This window comes from Moschus berezovskii, chromosome 7 (genome assembly GCF_049115385.1).
Source record: "Moschus berezovskii isolate FMDL1 chromosome 7, NW_MosBer_1.0, whole genome shotgun sequence".
Classification (NCBI taxonomy): domain Eukaryota; kingdom Metazoa; phylum Chordata; class Mammalia; order Artiodactyla; family Moschidae; genus Moschus; species Moschus berezovskii.
Window position 1 is genome coordinate 6,955,183 of NC_142466.1, and position 17,488 is coordinate 6,972,670.

The following is a 17,488-nucleotide window of genomic DNA, read 5'->3' on the forward strand; positions in this document are numbered from 1 at the left end:
GCGTGTCCTAGCTCGGTGACTGGTACCCTTCTTAGCTGTACACCCTTACGGATGTTGTCCCAGAGTCCCTCATCCACTTTCCCCTGTTGTCCAGCTAGTTGCTGGCCCACCCACCTGCCGGTAGACGTCACTGGGGGCAGACCCACCACCTGTGCCACCCTCTTCAGTCGCATGATCTTGGCCATCAACCACAGAGTAACTGACGTTCCAGAAGGATCCTCTCTTAGTGATCTCTTCAATCCATCCTGTCTCCACACACTCTTCTTTCTGAGCAAACTGTATTTCCATATGTCTGCTAAAAATTCCCCGTGGATTCCCAGTGCCTTCAGGATAAAGTCCGAGTTTAAGCGTGAACCGGCCCCCGCTCCCTCTGTGAATTAGCATGTCCCCCATCCCAGTGACTTGCATGCAAAGTCACGCCTCTGTGTTCCTGTAGCTCTCCTGTGCCTGCTTTTGTCTTGCTCACCCCTTGCTCAGACTTCTTCAACACCCAGTGCAGGTTGGATGTTCTCTGACTTTCCCAGGGCTTCCTTGTGGGCACCTTGCCTGTTCCATATGCTTTGTCTCCATCTGACACACCTGACCTTGATTCATTTTCCTTCACCTCCACTGAACCGTGGCAGCATGACTGCACAAGCTCCTGTGGACACTCTCTGTCCTCATTAAGACTATGCTTAATACATGAATGATAGATTTATGCACTCATATAATATTTCAACTTCATTAATTTAAAAAATTCTTTTCAAGATTCCACATTGTGTTTAGTTGCATTGAGCAGCTTCAGCTGCATGCAACAGATTCTGGTACAAATATTTTCTGATTTTCCTTGTTACAGCTTCTTGGTCTTGTGTGTGCTCGGTTGTGTCTGACTGTGGCCCACCGGGCTCCTCTGTCCATGGGATCTCCTAGGGAAGAATACTGGAGTGGGTGCAATTTCCTCCTCCAGGGGATTGTCCCAGCCCAGGGATAGAACCCGCATCGCCTGTATATTCTGCATTGGCAGGCAGATTCTTTACCACTGTGACACCTGGAAAGCCCATGGCTTCTTAAATACACTCACCATTTAGAAGTGGAGATTTAATTTCCAAATACATGGGCATTTGAAAGTATCTGGTATTGATTTCTCATTTAAATGCTTTCTTCTCTGTAATTACCCTCTGTGTTTTTTCAGTCTTTCGATTTTATTGAGGCTTTTGATGATTAAGTCAAAGATCTCTCTTTGTCACATTGCACTTGAAAACATGTGAGTTATTTTCAAGTATCTTTTAACATTGATTTCTAACAGAACTCCATAGTGATAGAACAGATTCTGTATGATTTCAATACCTTTAGCCCATGGAATTTTTGCACCTGGTTTTTTGTCCCTGGATATGTTCCAGTATCTCCTAGTTTACAGTCTATGGGAACTTGAATAGAATTTGTATTATGCTGTTGTGTGAAAATTGTATAAATCTTAATTATATTGAATTCTTTCACAGTACTTTTCAGGTCTACTGTATCTTTCTACTTTTCTATATTTTCATTCTGTTAATTTTTGAGATTTTTATATTAAAACTCCAACTAAAAATCTTAATTTATCTACTTAAAAATAATTGTAATATATAGTGGAACCATATGTAACTTTGTTCTGTATTTTCTGGGCCTCCCAGAAATGTTGTCATATTTTCATAATTTTAAAAAATGACAGTAAAAAAATAATGCTGCAAAAAAATATCCTTTCTGAGAATTGTAAGGAAAAATACTAGAACAAAGTACATCATATGCAATTTGCTGAATGGCTGTGCTCCTTGGAGTGATGTAAGTGAGACCTCAGATCTGACCTTTGGCCCAGTGGATTTTCTTCCGCTTCAGAGGTCAGGGTGTGTTTGCCGAGCCAGTCTCAGGTCCTTGTTTATCAGTCTGTGGCTGCAGAGTTCCGCATGGTCTTGCTCATTAATCCACAGACTCCTTTGCCCCCTCTCCTTGTTTCCTTCTACGGCATAGTCATAGCCTTCTAATTACAGGTTACTCTTAGAATAGATTGTGTGTTTTTTTCCTGTTGAGAATGTGGCACCAGGGAGGGCAGATTAACCGTTTAGAAGAAACATACTTTTTGCATCTCTCCTGGATCTCGTTGCCTGCCTTGCAGGACCAACTTGGAGCTGACTGTGGTGGGACTGGCCCCTGCTTCAGATTATCTGGGGCTGGTTGGCACACCCAGACCTCCTGGGCAGAGCAGACCGGAGCCAGCAAGTTCAACAAGCTGTCCAGGTGATTTCTGGGTTCATTTGAGAAACACAGTTGTGTGTCTTATGGGTAAAAGAAAAACACTGACTAGTCCAGAACTTCAAGTTGCCCCTGTCGTGCTTTTCTCAGATAGAGAGCTGCATGTGGGCGGGAAGCGTGTCAGATAAGCTGTCTCAGAAGTGTTGCCTGTGTGTGTGCTTGTTGATCAGCCAGCGCCTGTGTTGGGGAGTCTGGGGGTCCTCACCAGCACAAGATAAGGCATCTTCTTGTCCCTCTGTGTGCTTTACTTGGTGGCTGTCAGGCCACATGTGAGTCCCCGGCACTCATGTCCTCAGGGCAGCCCCCTTGAAGGGGGTTAGGGGGCTGTGGATGCTCTGACTTGACCCCTTCCCGGAAGAGTCTGGGAGGTGCAGCGTGACTCTCATTAGGCAGTGTCCTTGTTCCTGGGAGCCTGAACAGGCATGGCGCGGGTGGGGGAAGCCTGAGTCAGTGTTAGGAAGCATTCCCTTCCTTGTTCTGGATATAGACGGAGCACTGATGCTGGTCCTCTGAGGGGTGTGGGCATGTGTGTGGTTGGACCAGTCAGCCAGACACCGGCAGAGCAAAGGGCCGCCTGTGACTCACATGGGACTGGTGACCCAGCTGGGGCTCACACCCTCTCCAACTGCCCTCTGAGGTCAAGGCAAAGCCCTGCTTACCTTCCAGCTGAGCCTGCTGCCCCCCGGATTTCATTCCGGATTGTGACTCGGATTGGGGGCGTGATTTATGGGCAGGAGAGGGATGAATCCGGGAGTCACCTCTGTGTGCAGGGCTTTCCCCAGAGGAGACGTGTTGGTGCAGGAAGGTTGGGGGAGGGCACCTCTCTGCAGACAGCCTGCCTGGGAGGTGGGTGAGGGTGGGGGCTTTCTAAAACCGGACTTCAGAGCTGTTTCTGGTGGATACTGAGAAAGTGATCTCTTGTGTGTAGCCTTTGTTCTGGTCTTTGAGTTTACAGTCACCTCTGAAAGGAGGAAGGGCAGACATCCCCTTCCCCACCATGGGTCAAAGTTGAGTGACCTGTGTAATGAAACTGACAACTGTGTCGCTGATCGGCAAGTGAGAAACAGAGACACAGAGAGGCGCCCCAGGAACTCCAGTCAGGAGACCCTGTGCCTATGTTGAGTGCCGCTCTGCCCTGGACTTTGCCCAGAGGGGCACCTGCAGCCTGCAGACCTGGGTGGGAGGGACCGTGGACCCGGCACCCGAGAACTCCAAGGGGAAGCGTGAGTAGAGGTGTGGTTTTTGTGGCGGTGAGTCCATGCTTCACTCATTTTTCAGCAATTATGTGCTAGAACAGAAGGGGCTTCCCAGGTGGTGCTAGTGGTAAAGAACTCCCCTGCCCTTGCGGGAGACATAAGAGACTCCAGTTAGATCCCTGGGTGGGGAAGAACCGCTGGAGGAGGGCATGACAACACACTCCAGTATTCTTGCCTGGAGAATCCCATGGACAGAGGAAGCTGGTGGGCTCCAGTCCGTGGGGTCTCAGAGAGTCGGACACGACTGAAGCGACTTAGCACACACACAAGAAGGAAGGAGAGGAAATTCTGTCCTTTGTTTATCTTGCGGGTGCTTATGATAAAAGTGGCTGCAGCTGGGATGAAGGCTGAGGGGAGCCCCAGGGTGCGGCTGAACCTGGTGGGCAGAGGCCGAGGTGGATGACAGGGGAGTTGGAGCATGGGGAGGAGGCGCACAGGGAGCGTCCAGAGGCGAGAGCAGGGAGAATGGGATGCTGGCCCTGCCAAAGGTGAAAAGAGCTGATCCAGGAGGACTGAGGGACTGGGAGGCTCAGAGGCCCTGCTTCACATGGGCACTGGCTTCCTCTTGGGCCTTCCCCTCTGCCAGGTTAGGGTCCAGGGAGCTGGCTGTCCAGGCCTTGCCCCAGGGCAGCGAGGGGGGGCGGTGGGGGCCGGGGGGGTCAGGTTCTGCAGCCAGCAGCATGGGGGCATTGGACAGCTACACAGGGATTATCACCACAGTGATGGGATGGGGCTGAACTTACTCGTGATGCTGGTACAACTGTGACTTGAGCCGTGTCAAGGAAATGAAGTTTCCCAATAGATTGAAAGTACGCCCCCATCACAGGAGACACACCCAAGTGTGCCAGGCTTCACTCTGATCCCTGCCCCGTCTCCCTAACAAGAGTGGTGTCGACCATCACTACAGGAGCGGTTGTGGGGTATGTTTTCCATGGTGGGCAAGTGTGCTTGTGAATAGTTCTTCACTGCTTCCAGCCACGCAGGGATTGACCCAGCCAAATCATCCGACCCAGTGCAGAAGAGTCTCTTCCTGGCTGGACCACACCCAAGTTTCCAGCAGACACAAACTCTGCAGCTTCTCTTCTGTAGGTGTTTCAATCTCATCGCATGTAGGTTCTGGCATGTAAACTAGGCAAAATAAATTTTGCTGAATAACATGTTGGAATTGGTGTTAGAACTACATGTTGGAGTATCTTGGAGGCAGGCGTGTAAAAACACAAAATCTGTCATTCAGTTGGTTAGTGGGAAGTGCCATCCAGGCTTTGGGCTCTGTCTCTGTCATGTTGATTTGGCTTTTCTCTCTGGTGAAGTGTTTTAGAGCTCTTACCAGCATGCTTCTCCCTTATTTGGGGCAGCTGGCAAAAAAGGCAGAGCTGCAAATAAATCCTGGATGAGTGTGGAACTGAATTCATGTAAATTTTTGCAGAAGAAGGCTACTGAGTGGCTAGTTTTTTCAGCATCATGGTTCAAGGGCCCTCTGTTCTGATAGATCAGTGTTTCTGCTATTAATTTCAATGAGCCTTTCCTTTTGCTTTAATAGGAATCCTAAAATGTCTTGGAATCAGCCCTTCCTTGGGAATGTTGTGATTGTGCATATGAACTGAATGAGCCAGTTTGCTTATGTTGAATGGAAATGACGGGCTGTAGGATCAGGGAGAAAGGCAATCAGAAATTGCTGACACGCCCAGTGACACTGGCTGGTGATATTCGGAGCCATCAGAGTGGAGTTAGGAGAGAGCTCTGCAAGGCTGGGTCCATGTGGCCGAGTTCAGTGATTTATAATTCCATGTGTCTGTGCTTGGCCTGTAGTGCTAATGACTGCAAATGGATTGAGCTAACCAGCCGGTCTTCAGGAACCTCTGGTTGATACGTGAATACAACATTTAATTACGTTAAAAGTCCACTGTCACTTATTCCCCATAAGAGACAGAGGAGATGATGGCCCATCATCTGCTAGCCTCTTATCGATGAGTAATTCACCTGCCACTGGACCCGCAGTCGTCTGGTACCAGAGAAGTGGGAGAGCCAGGGCGGCTCTGAAGGTGTCCTGAGCCCCAGACTAGCCCGGCCGCAGCCTGGAGTCGTTTCTGTGGGCAGGGTCAAGGTCTGCCATCCAGCCTTCGGGGCTTTGGTTCTGAAGGTCCAGCCTGGTTTTCTGTCTCATTTTTGCTTGTATTGACTCTCACCCCACTCATTCTCCTTGAGGGTGTCATTTCTTTCCTTTTGTCCTGTCATGGGATGACTCCTGAGAAGACTTACCGGAAAAGGAGGAGCCACATCAGTGCTGAGACCCCAGGGATGGGGAGGCCAGGCTGCAGCCCCCGGTGGCAGTCTCCCTGGCCTCTCGTCCAGGATCCCAAGACCTCACGCGGGGATTGCTGAATTGATTTATCTCTAACGAGATTCTGGCTCAGGTTTCCCTTGAATAGTAGTTGTTATCTAAGTTGGAGGATTCAGAATGTGACCCGACAGGCCAGTCAGGAGCATTGAATTACACAATTCAAGCCCTGCCAGCTTTCAGACCCCCTGGAAATACACCTTTGTCGGGGTCTGAGATCTGCTGTGTTGGATTGTCAGGATTGTCAGGAACCGGTTAGGACTGCAGGACTGTGGCCCCAGCTTCACCGAAAGCCCTCCCGTTACTGGGTCTGCCAGGGCCTCACCTCCTCTGGGAGGAGCCTGTGTCTACGTGGGCCTCTGCCGACAGGGCCTGGGGGCCAGGAGGCTGAAGGCTGAAAGCGCAGGCTGATGGGCACCTTCTGGGGCTCATGGTTCCTGCTTCCTCAGGGTTGGGGGTAATGGAGGAAGGTGGTGGTCCTTTGCCTTCAGCACCCCCACCTTCCACCCCTTACGGTGGCACCCGCTGGAGGCTGGCATTGGCGCTGGATGACCTTCCCGCTACCCTCCCATCACCTCTGCCTGCCCCTCCCCGAGCACAGCTGCTCCCCTGCTGCTTTCTGGGACTGGACTTTGGAACCCCAACCCAGCCCTGTGGAGGACTCCGGCATCCTCTGAGTCCCCCTGGGGTTTCCTCTAGCCCCTCAAAGCCAGCAGCCTGTCTGAGCTGCCACTGGACCTAGAGTCATGGTAAAAACCATGGGCTCCTTGAGGGTTTAGAGGTGGAGAGACAGGAAACAGGAGTTTAGAAGGCGATGTGTGTCTGCACTTCATACTCTTGTCAGTGGAGTACAATGTTTTTATGGAATCTGTATGTCTAATATTTATAAACGCATGTTTATACTTTTAGAGGGAGAATATTTTTCGTTTGCTGCACCAGGAGTCAAGCTGCATCCTCCTAAACACCTGGGCTTCCCTGGTGGCTCAGTGGTAAATAATCCACCTGCAATGCAGGAGACATGAGAGATGAATGTTCGACCCCTCAGTTGGGAAGATCTCCTGAAGAAGGAAATGGTAAATCACTCCAGTGTTCTTGCCTGGAGAATCCCATGGACAGAGGAGCCTGGTGGGCTACAGTCCATGAGGTTGCGAAGAGTCAGGGCAATGCTATATGAGCATCACGACAATGTTAGCGCAAGAAATTAGTTGCAGAACTCGTGACTTTTAGAAAGGATTAGATGCAATGTTTTGGGCCAGTGAAAGTAATATTGCACATAAGTGAGAAAATCGAGTCTAATGCATGCATTTTAATTTATTACAAAATAAATATGCCAAATTTGTCTAGATGTAGAGACATTGCATAATTTATAGTGGCAGTTCATTTACGAAAGAACTAGGGTATCTTTTTTCTTTTTTTAAAGTCATAAAACAAAGTGGAGAGTGACTCTTATCCCATGAGTGATTTATGGCAGAAGATTAATAAAAACATTAAGCATAATGAATGTACTTGGAATGACAGGATTACTGCAGGAATAAATATCACAATAAATAGCAACAAATTTTACATTTTTAATCAGTCTAAGGAATTTTACTACACAGCAACTTAATTTTGTTTTTAACTGGCACAACATTAAAATTGTTTTATCAAGCAAACTTCATTGAACACACATTGCCCATCCTTCCAAACTAGTTGAAACTCCTTGGGGACGGAAGCCTGTCTCTGGTTTATGCAGCCTCTGCATCCGGGGGGTTACTCTGTGTGTGATCGGTACTGGCTCAGTGTCTGCTGGGTCAAACCTGAATGTAAGGTTTTTTTATTTTCGAATATAGTTGATTTATAATGATGTATTAGTGTCTGCTGCTAATATATATCTATATATATATATATTAGCAAAGTGAATCATATATATATGTACATACACACATATGCTCATGTGTACTCAGTCGTGTCTGACTCTTTGTGACCGCATGCTCCAGGCTCCTCTGTCCATGGGATTCTCCAGGCAATAAATTAAAGATTTATTGAGCATGGTCCCACCCATCAGAACAAGACCCAGTTTCCCCCTCAGTCAGTCTCTCCCATCAGGAAGATTCCATAAGCCTTTTATCCTTCTCCATCAGAGGACAGACAGACTGAAAACCACAATCACAGAAACGAACTGGTCTAGTCACATGGACGACAGCCTTGTCTAAATCAATGAAACTATGAGCCATGCTGTGTGGGGCCACCCAAGACGGACGGGTCATGGTGGAGAGTTCTGACAAAATGTGGTTCACTGGAGAAGGGAATGGCAAACCACTTCAGGATTATTGCCTTGAGAACCCCATGGACAGTATGAGAAGGCAAAAAGATAGAACATTAAAAGATGAACTCCGTAGGTTGGTAGGTGCCCAATATGCTCCTGGAGATCAGTGGAGAAATAATTCCAGAAAGAATGAAGAGACGGAGCCAAAGCAAAAACAACACCTGGTTGTGGATGTGACTGGTGATGGAAGCACGGTCCGATGCTGTAAAGAGCAATACTGCATCAGTTTAGTTCAGTTCAGTTCAGTTGCTCAGTCATGTCCGACTCTTTGCGACCCCATGAATCACAGCACGCCAGGCCTCCCTGTCCATCACCAACTCCCGGAGTTCACTCAAACTCATGTCCATCTATTCGGTGATGCCATCCAGCCATCTCATTCTCCGTCGTCCCCTTCTCCTCCCACCCCCAATCCCTCCCAGCATCAGACTCTTTTTCCAGTGAGTCAACTCTTCGCATGAGGTGGCCAAAATATTGGAGTTTCAGCTTTTGCATCAGTCCTTCCAATGAACACCCAGGACTGATCTCCTTTAGAATGGACTGGTTGGATCTCCTTGCGGTCCAAGGGACTCTCAAGAGTCTTCTCCAGAACCACAATACTGCATAGGAACCTGGAATGTTAGGTCCATGAATCAAGGCAAATTGGAAGTGGTCAAACAGGAGATGGCAAGAGTGAATGTTGACATTCTAGGAATCAGTGAACTAAAATGGACTGGAATGGGTGAATTTAGCTCAGACGACCATTATATCTACTACTGTGGGCAGGAATCCCTTAGAAGAAATGGAGTAGCCACCATGGTCAACAGAAGAGTTTGAAATGCGGTACTTGGATGCAATCTCAAAAATGACAGAATGATCTCTGGTCGTTTCCAAGGCAAACCATTCAATATCATGGTAATCCAAGTCTATGCCCCAACCAGTAATGCTGAAGAAGCTGAAGTTGAACAGTTCTGGGAAGACCTATAAGACCTTCTAGAACTAACACCCAAGAAAGATGTCCTTTTCATTATAGGGGACTGGAATGCAAAAGTAGGAAGTCAAGAAACACCTGGAGTAACAGGCAAATTTGGCCTTGGAGCACGGAAGGAAGCAAGGCAAAAGCTAATAGAGTTTTGCCAATAGAACGCACTGGTCATAGCAAACACCCTCTTCCAACAACACAAGAGAAGACTCTACACAAGGACATCACCAGATGGCCAACACCGAAATCAGATTGATTATATTCTTTGCAGCCAAAGGTGGAGAAGCTGTATACAGTTAGCAAAAACAAGACCAGGAGCTGACTGTGGCTCAGATCATGAACTCCTTATTGCCAAATTCAGACTGAAATTGAAGAAAGTAGGGAAAACCACTAGACCATTCAGATATGACCTAAATCAAATCCCTTATGCTTATACAGTGGAAGTGAGAAATAGATTTAAGGGACTAGATCTGATAGATAGAGTGCCTGATGAACTATGGATGGAGGTTCATGACATTGTACAGGAGACAGGGATCAAGACCACCCCCATGGAAAAGAAATTCAGAAAAGCAAAATGGCTGTCTGAGGGCGCCTTACAAATAGCTGTGAAAAGAAGAGAAGCGAAAAGCAAAGGAGAAAAGGAAAGATATAAGCATCTGAATGCCGAGTTCCAAAGAATAGCAAGGAGAGATAAGAAAGCCTTCCTCAGCGATCAATACAAAGAAATAGAGGAAAACAACAGAATGGGAAAGACTGGAGATCTCTTCAAGAAAATTAGAGATTCCAAGGGAACATTTCATGCAAAGATGGGCTCGATAAAGGACAGAAATGGTGTGGACCTAACAGAAGCAGAAGATATTAAGAAGCGGTGGCAAGAATACCCAGAAACACTATACAAAAAAGATCTTCATGACCCAGATAATCATAATGGTGTGATCACTCACCTAGAGCCCGACATCCTGGAAGGTGAAGTCAAGTGGGCCTTAGAAAGTATCACTACAAACAAAGCTAGTGGAAGTGATGGAATTCCAGCTGAACTATTTCAAATCCTAAAAGATGATCCTGTGAAAGTTTTGCACTCAGCAGGCCAGCAAATATGGAAAACTCAGCAGTGGCCACAGGACTGGAAGAAGGTCAGTTTTCATTCCAATCCCAAAGAAAGGCAATGCCAAAGAATGCTCAAACTACCACACAATTGCACTCTTCTCACCCGCTAGCAAGGAAATGGCAACCCACTCCAGTATTCTTGCCTGGAGAATCCCATGGATGGAGGAGCCTGGTGAGCTACAGTCCATGGGGTCACAAAGAGTAGGGCACCACCGAGTGACTTTACTTTCTTTCTTTCCCACACTGGCAAAGTAATGCTCAAAATTACAATACATGCACCATGAACTTCTAGATGTTCAAGCTGAATTTAGAAAAGGCAAAGGAACCAGAGAACAAATTGCCAACGTCTGTTGGATCATTGGAAAAGCAAGAGAGTTCCAGAAAAACATTTATTTCTGCTTTATTGACTATACCAAAGCCTTGACTGTGTGGATCACAATAAACTGTGTAAAATTCTGAAAGAGATGGGAATACCAGACCACCTGACTTGCCTCCTGAGAAATCTGCATGCACGTCAGGAAGCAACAGTTAGAACTGGACATGAAACAACAGACTCATTCCAAATAGGAAAAGGAGTATATCAAGGCTGTATATTGTCACCCTGCTTATTTAACTTCTATGCAGAGTACATCATGAGAAATGCTGGGCTGGAAGAAGCACAAGCTGGAATCAAGATTGCTGGGAGAAATATCAATAACCTCAGATATGCAGATGACATCACCCTTATGTCAGAAAGCGAAGAAGAACTAAAGAGCCTCTTGATGAAAGTGAAAGAGGATAATGAAAAAGTTGGCTTAAAACTCAGCATTCAGAAAACTTAGATCATGGCATCCAGTCCCATCACTTCAGGCAAATAGATGGGGAAACAGTGGAAATAGTGGCAGACTTTATTTTTCTGGGCTCCCAAATCACTGCAGATGGTGACTGCAGCCATGAAATAAAAAGACTCCTTAGAAGAAAAGTTATGACCAACCTAGACAGATCATGAACTCCTTATTGCGAAGTTCATACTTAAATTGAAGAAAGTAGGGAAAACCACTAGACCATTCAGATATGACCTCAGTCTAATCCCTTATGATTATACAGTGGAAGTGAGAAATAGATTTAAGGGACTAGATCTGATTGATAGAGTGCCTGATGAACTCTGGACGGAGGTTCATGACATTGTACAGGAGACAGGGACCAAGACCATCCCCATGGAAAAGAAATGCAAAAGAGCGAAATGGCTGTCTGAGGAGGCCCTACAAATAGCTGTGAAAAGAAGAGAGGCGAAAAGCAAAGGAGAAAAGGAAAGATATAAGCATCTGAATGCAGAGTTCCAAAGAATAGCAAGGAGAGATAAGAAAGCCTTCCTCAGTGATCAGTGCAAAGAAATAGAGGAAAACAACAGAATAGGAAAAACAAGAGAGCTCTTCAAGAAAATTAGAGATTCCAAGGGAACATTTCATGCAAAGATGGGCTCGATAAAGGACAGAAATGGTATGGACCTAACAGAAGCAGAAGATATTAAAAAGAGGTGGCAGGAATACACAGAAGAACTGTACAAAAAAGATCTTCACGACCAAGATAGTCACGATAACGTGATCACTGACCTAGAGCCAGACATCTTGGAATGTGAAGTCAAGTGGGCCTTAGAAAGCATCACTATGAACAAAGCTAGTGGAGGTGATGGAATTCCAGTTGAGCTATTTCAAGTCTTGAAAGATGATGCTGTGAAAGTGCTGCACTCAATATGCCAGCAGATTTGGAAAACTCAGCAGTGGCCACAGGACTGGAAGAGGTCAGTCTTCATTCCAATCCCAAAGAAAGGCAATGCCAAAGAATGCTCAAACTACCGCACAATTGCACTCATCTCACACGCTAGTAAAGTCATGCTCAAAATTCTCCAAGCCAGGCTTCAGCAGTATATAAACCGTGAACTCCCAGATGTTCAAGCAGGTTTTAGAAAAGGCAGAGGCACCAGAGATCAAATTGCCAACATCCGCTGGATCATGGAGAAAGCAAGAGAGTTTCAGAAAAACATCTATTTCTGCTTCATTGACTATGCCAAAGCCTTTGACTGTGTCGATCACAATAAACTGTGGAACATTCTGAAAGAGATGGGAATCCCAGACCACCTGACCTGCCTCTTGAGAAACCTGTATGCAGGTCAGGAAGCAACTGTTAGAACTGGACATGGAACAACAGACTGGTTCCAAATAGGAAAAGGAGTACGTCAAGGTTGTATATTGTCACCTTGCTTATTTAACTTATATGCAGAGTACATCATGAGGAACGCTGGGCTGGAAGAAGCACAAGCTGGAATCAAGATTGCCGGGAGAAATAGCAATAACCTCAGATATGCAGATGACACCACCCTTATGGCAGAAAGTGGAGAGGAACTCAAAAGCCTCTTGATGAAAGTGAAAGAGGAGAGTGAAAAGGTTGGCTTGAAGCTCAACATTCAGAAAACGAAGATCATGGCATCTGGTCCCATCACTTCATGGGAAATAGATGGAAAAACAGTGGAAACAGTGTCAGACTTTGTTTTTTGGGGCTCCAAAATCACTCCAGATGCTGATTGCAGCCATGAAATTAAAAGACGCTTGCTCCTTGGAAGGAAAGTTATGACCAACCTTGATAGTATATTAAAAAGCAGAGACATTACTTTGCCAACCAAGATCCGTCTAGTCAAGGCAATGGTTTTTCCCATGGTCATGTATGGATGTGAGAGTTGGACTGTGAAGAAGGCTGACCGCCGAAGAATCGATGCTTTTGAACTGTGGTGCTGGAGAAGACTCTTGAGAGTCCCTTATACTGCAAGGATATCCAACCAGTCCATTCTAGAGGAGATCAATCCTGGATGTTCATTGGAAGGACTGATGCTAAAGCTGAAACTGTAATACTTTGGCCACCTCATGCAACGAGTTGACTCACTGGAAAAGACTCTGATGCTGGGAAAGGTTGGGGGCGGGAGGAGAAGGGGACGACGGAGAATGAGATGGCTGGATGGCATCACCGACTCTGTGGACATGAGTTTGAGTGAACTCCGGGAGTTGGTGATGGACAGGGAGGCCTGGCGTGCTGTGATTCATGGGGTCGCGGAGAGTCGGACACGACTGAGCGACTGAACTGAACTGAACTGAACTGAGACAGCATATTAAAAAGTAGAGGTTACTTTGCCAACAAAGGTCCGTCTAGTCAAGGCTATGGTTTTTCCAGTGGTCATGTATGGATGTGAGAGTCGGTCTATAAAGAAAGCTGATCGCCGAAGAATTGATGCTTTTGAACTGTGGTGTTGGAGAAGACTCTTGAGAGTGCCTTGGACTGCAAGGAGATCCAACCAGTCCATCCTCAAGGAAATCAGTCCTGAATATTCATTAGAAGGACTGATGTTGAAGCTGAAACTCCAATCCTTTGGCCACCTGATGCAAGAGCTGACTCATTGGAAAAGACCCTGATGCTGGGAAAGATTGAAGGCAAAAGGAGAAGGGGATGACAGAGGATGTGATCTTTGGATGGGACCACCAACTCAATGAACATGAGTTTGAGTTAACTCTGGGAGTTGGTGATGGACAGGTGCCGGGGTCCAGCCCTGGCAGAGACCAGGGGTACCCTCCGGATGAGTGGCATCGGCGAGAAAAGGAAGAAAACAAAGCGAGTCGAGACTTGGTTGAGTGCAGAATCAAGACTACTTTATTTTCTTACATCAGTGTTTATATACCCTAAAACCAATAATTCTAAAGAGGGAGGAGGGGTTGTCTTGATAGGATAGTGCCAGGAATGCAGTCATAAACCATCTTCCAGAATAGTCAGTACCTTCATGGATAATTCTTAAACAATTCGAATGGGCCCTTAAGACAACAAGGCCACAAGGCATGAAGAATGGCTTTATTTGTGTAGCAGTTGTCAACTGCAAGGGCTCTTATCTTGGGAGCCTCAGTCCTTGGCAGACGTTATGGCTCCATAGGTAACACGACGGTATTTGGGTTTGGGCTCTACCCCCAAACATCTGCAGAGACAATTTTCCACACTGATTCTACATGCTTACTTATTCTGTTATCTACCTTCACCTCTATGTTTACTTCTAGTGTACGTCCAGGCACACCATGGACAGGGGGCGGGGAGACATAGCAGCAAGCACTGGTGTGTGACCCTGAGGGCCAAGGGTCTCAGGAGCTCCCTCCAGATCTCACCCTAAGGGGCCCTTCTAAACTTGTGAAGGGCTCTGTATTTACTTTTGCTTGTGGAGTGTTTAGGCCTATTGTTAGCAGACTTAGTTTTATGCCAGGGGCACTTTGTGCAGTCAGGAGCATTCCAAATTCTAAATGGACATTTACAACCCCAACAGGGCCAGAAAGGTTAGGATGTTCTGTGTAAAAATATTTTCTTCATTCCTGGCCTGTTTATAGGGCCCACACACCCCCAGGGACTGTATTGCTGCCATGCAAAGGTTTCAAGGGGGATTTTTGAGCAGGAGTCAGAAGAATTCTTAGAAAGCATAGAGGACTACCAAGCATCAGAAAAAGAAAAGACGGAGGCCCGGGAGTAGATGATGAGGGTAGCCCCGAGAAATCCCCAGAGGTCTGGATGGCCTTGCGTGCCAGCTCCTCGAACCAAGACCTTGTCATGGGCGGGGTCTCTCGCGGGCTCCCAACAGACAGGGAGGCCTGGTGTATTGCTGTCCATGGGGTTGCAGAGAGTTAGACTACTGAGCGACTGAACATTTGCATGAGTAAAAAGTACTGGTTTATCAAGTTGCTTCTGAGTCTTGGGCGGAATGGACTTGAAGAGAGTCTTTGGTAAATATATAGTTCATTAACATAGCTTAAGACAAACCTTTCCATAAAGAAAATGAGAAGAATTAAGTTCAGGTGGAGCCAGGTATTGTTATGGCAACACAGAACTTTAAAAGAAACCTCTTTTTAAATTTGTATAGAGAAAGGAAAAATCTCGGACTTGTAGTTTGTTTCCTCCTGCAGCTAAAGAGAGAGATAAAAAATGTCTGACACTTGCAGCCAATTTCCTCCATTTGGAGACCCTTGGCCTTCCTGCCTGTTACCCTCTCATGTCGGGGCAATAAGATCCGTAGCACTGTATTGAAGAAATCTCTCAAATTCCTAGGTGGCTGGTGGCTAGGGAGACACCCCAGGGCCCCTGCTCACCCATAGGATCTAATCTGTTTTGCCTTAGTATTAAACCTTCAGGAACTTCACTGGTTATCCAGTGGTTAGAGTCCAGGCTTCAAATGCAGGAGGGACAGGGTCAGTCCTCGATCAGGGAACTAGGATCCTACATGCCAAGGAAAGTGGCCAAAAAAAGAAAAAACAAACCTTTATACTTCAGTGCATTTTACTATAGGGATTAGACTTAAGAAGTCACGTTTTCTGCATCTTGTGCAGGAAAGGGTCAGATGCAGGAGTTGGAGACCACACTGCCTTTTGCCCTCTAAGGAGGGTTTCTGTGATGTGAAGGAGACTGGAGATCACAGCAGATCTTTGATTGAGGTGTGTTATTTGAGGGGCAGCCATTCAGCAGCCTGGCCCTGCACAGAGGTTTTGATCTAGCTTGAACTTTTCAAGGGAGGCCTGCTTGATTGGCCACAGCTCTCAGATCACAGGGCACATGACAGTAAAACCAGGGTATTATTTATGTTTAGAATTTGGTCTCACTCTGTTCTGGTTTTCAGACAATCACAGGAGGTTGCTTGAGGCAGAGAAGACCTATAAGATCTGATGGATTGTCTGAAGTTCATCATCAGTACTGTCTTTGGACCAAAGGTACAGTATTTCTGTTCTAGCTGCGTGAGTGTGTTTCTCCATATGCCCTTTGTTTCTTGACCTTGGCTTTAACAAGGACCTTGCTAACCTCACTGCTGTCAGAGTCCTGTTTGAAATCTGCTGTCTAGTCAAGGCTATGGTTTTTCCAGTGGTCATGTATGGATGTGAGAGTTGGACTGTGAAGAAAGCTGATCACTGAAGAATTGATGCTTTTGAACTGTGGTGCTGGAGAAGACTCTTGAGAGTCCCTTGGACTGCAAGGAAATCCAACCAGTCCATTCTAAAGGAGATCAATCCTGGGTGTTCATTGGAAGTACTGATGCTAAAGCTGAAACTCCAATACTTTGGTCACCTCATGTGAAGAGTTGACTCTCTGGAAAAGAGTCTGATGCTGGGAGGGATTGGGGGCAGAAGGAGAAGGGGACGACAGAGAATGAGATGGCTGGATGGCATCACCGACTCTGTGGACATGAGTTTGAGTGAACTCTGGGAGTTGGTGATGGACGGGGAGGCCTGGCGTGCTGTGATTCATGGGGTCGCAAAGAGTCAGACACGACTGAGCGACTGAACTGAAGGAACCTGGGGGATCACAGCCAGTGTGAGATTCATCCTGGAGCCACCCGATTTTTTAAACGCCAGGGATGCCGCTTCAGTTTATGCTCCAGGACCAGGGACCATGATGGCTTATCTTACAGCGAGATGCCAGCTGGCAGTGCCGTGAGGGCACACCGTGCAGGAAGCTTCCCTGGGGCCACCGCGCTGAAGGTGCCCCCATGCCGAGTAAGAACTGCACATGGAGCCTGTGCATTCCAGGAGCTCTGTGACTTGGTTGTCTTCTCATCAAAGTACATTTAATCTTGAATAAGTACATTTAGTTTTTATTAGTTAAATTTCATTTTTATTAGTAACTACATTTGATTTAATAATAATTGTATCTAATAGTGGCCTTCCCAGATGGCTAAAGAATCTGGCTGCTAAGCAGGAGATGTGTATTCAATCCCTGGGTTGGAAAGATCCCCTGGAGAAGGAAATGACAACCCACTCCAATATTCTTGCCTGGAGGATCCCATGGACAGAGGAGCTTGGCAGGTCCATGGGGCTACGAAAGAGTAGGACCTGACTTAGTGACTAAACAGCAACAGCAGTGTCTAATACTTCCAATAACGAACACTTCCGGCAGCCTGGTTTCCCTTGGGGGCCAAGCAGCTTGGGTCAATGTACTCAGTTCCCTAGACATCAGATACTCCATGTCCTGCCTGTCCAGCCGGTGGCCCCTGGCCTGCCTGCAGATGGGGTGTCTCTCTCCAGCACATGCAATCCTGCCATCTGAGCTGCCTGCATTTACCAGGGCAGCTGGTCCTTCCCTGACGTGCTGTGACATTGTGTCCAAGGGTGTGCCCTGCATGGGCCTATGTACTGTGTCCCTGCGTCCTTGCACCTGGGTGGGGGCAGACCCCAAGCCCACTGGAGTGAGTCTGTTGCAGGAAGGGGGACCCCTTC

The 17,488-nt window shown here is 46.9% G+C and overlaps 1 long non-coding RNA gene across 2 annotated transcripts in view; it reads left to right on the top strand.

The window, feature by feature from the left end:
* The window catches only part of LOC148777246 (uncharacterized), a 61,228-nt gene that overhangs the window by 1,120 nt on the left and 42,620 nt on the right, over positions 1–17,488 (top strand). The window contains exons 2-3 of one of the 2 annotated variants that reach the window (XR_016037788.1): positions 2,129–2,250; positions 15,898–15,988. This is a non-coding gene — a long non-coding RNA (uncharacterized LOC148777246). The remainder of the gene's footprint in view (positions 1–2,128; positions 2,251–15,897; positions 15,989–17,488) is intronic. The other variant, XR_016037787.1, reaches the window with a different exon arrangement.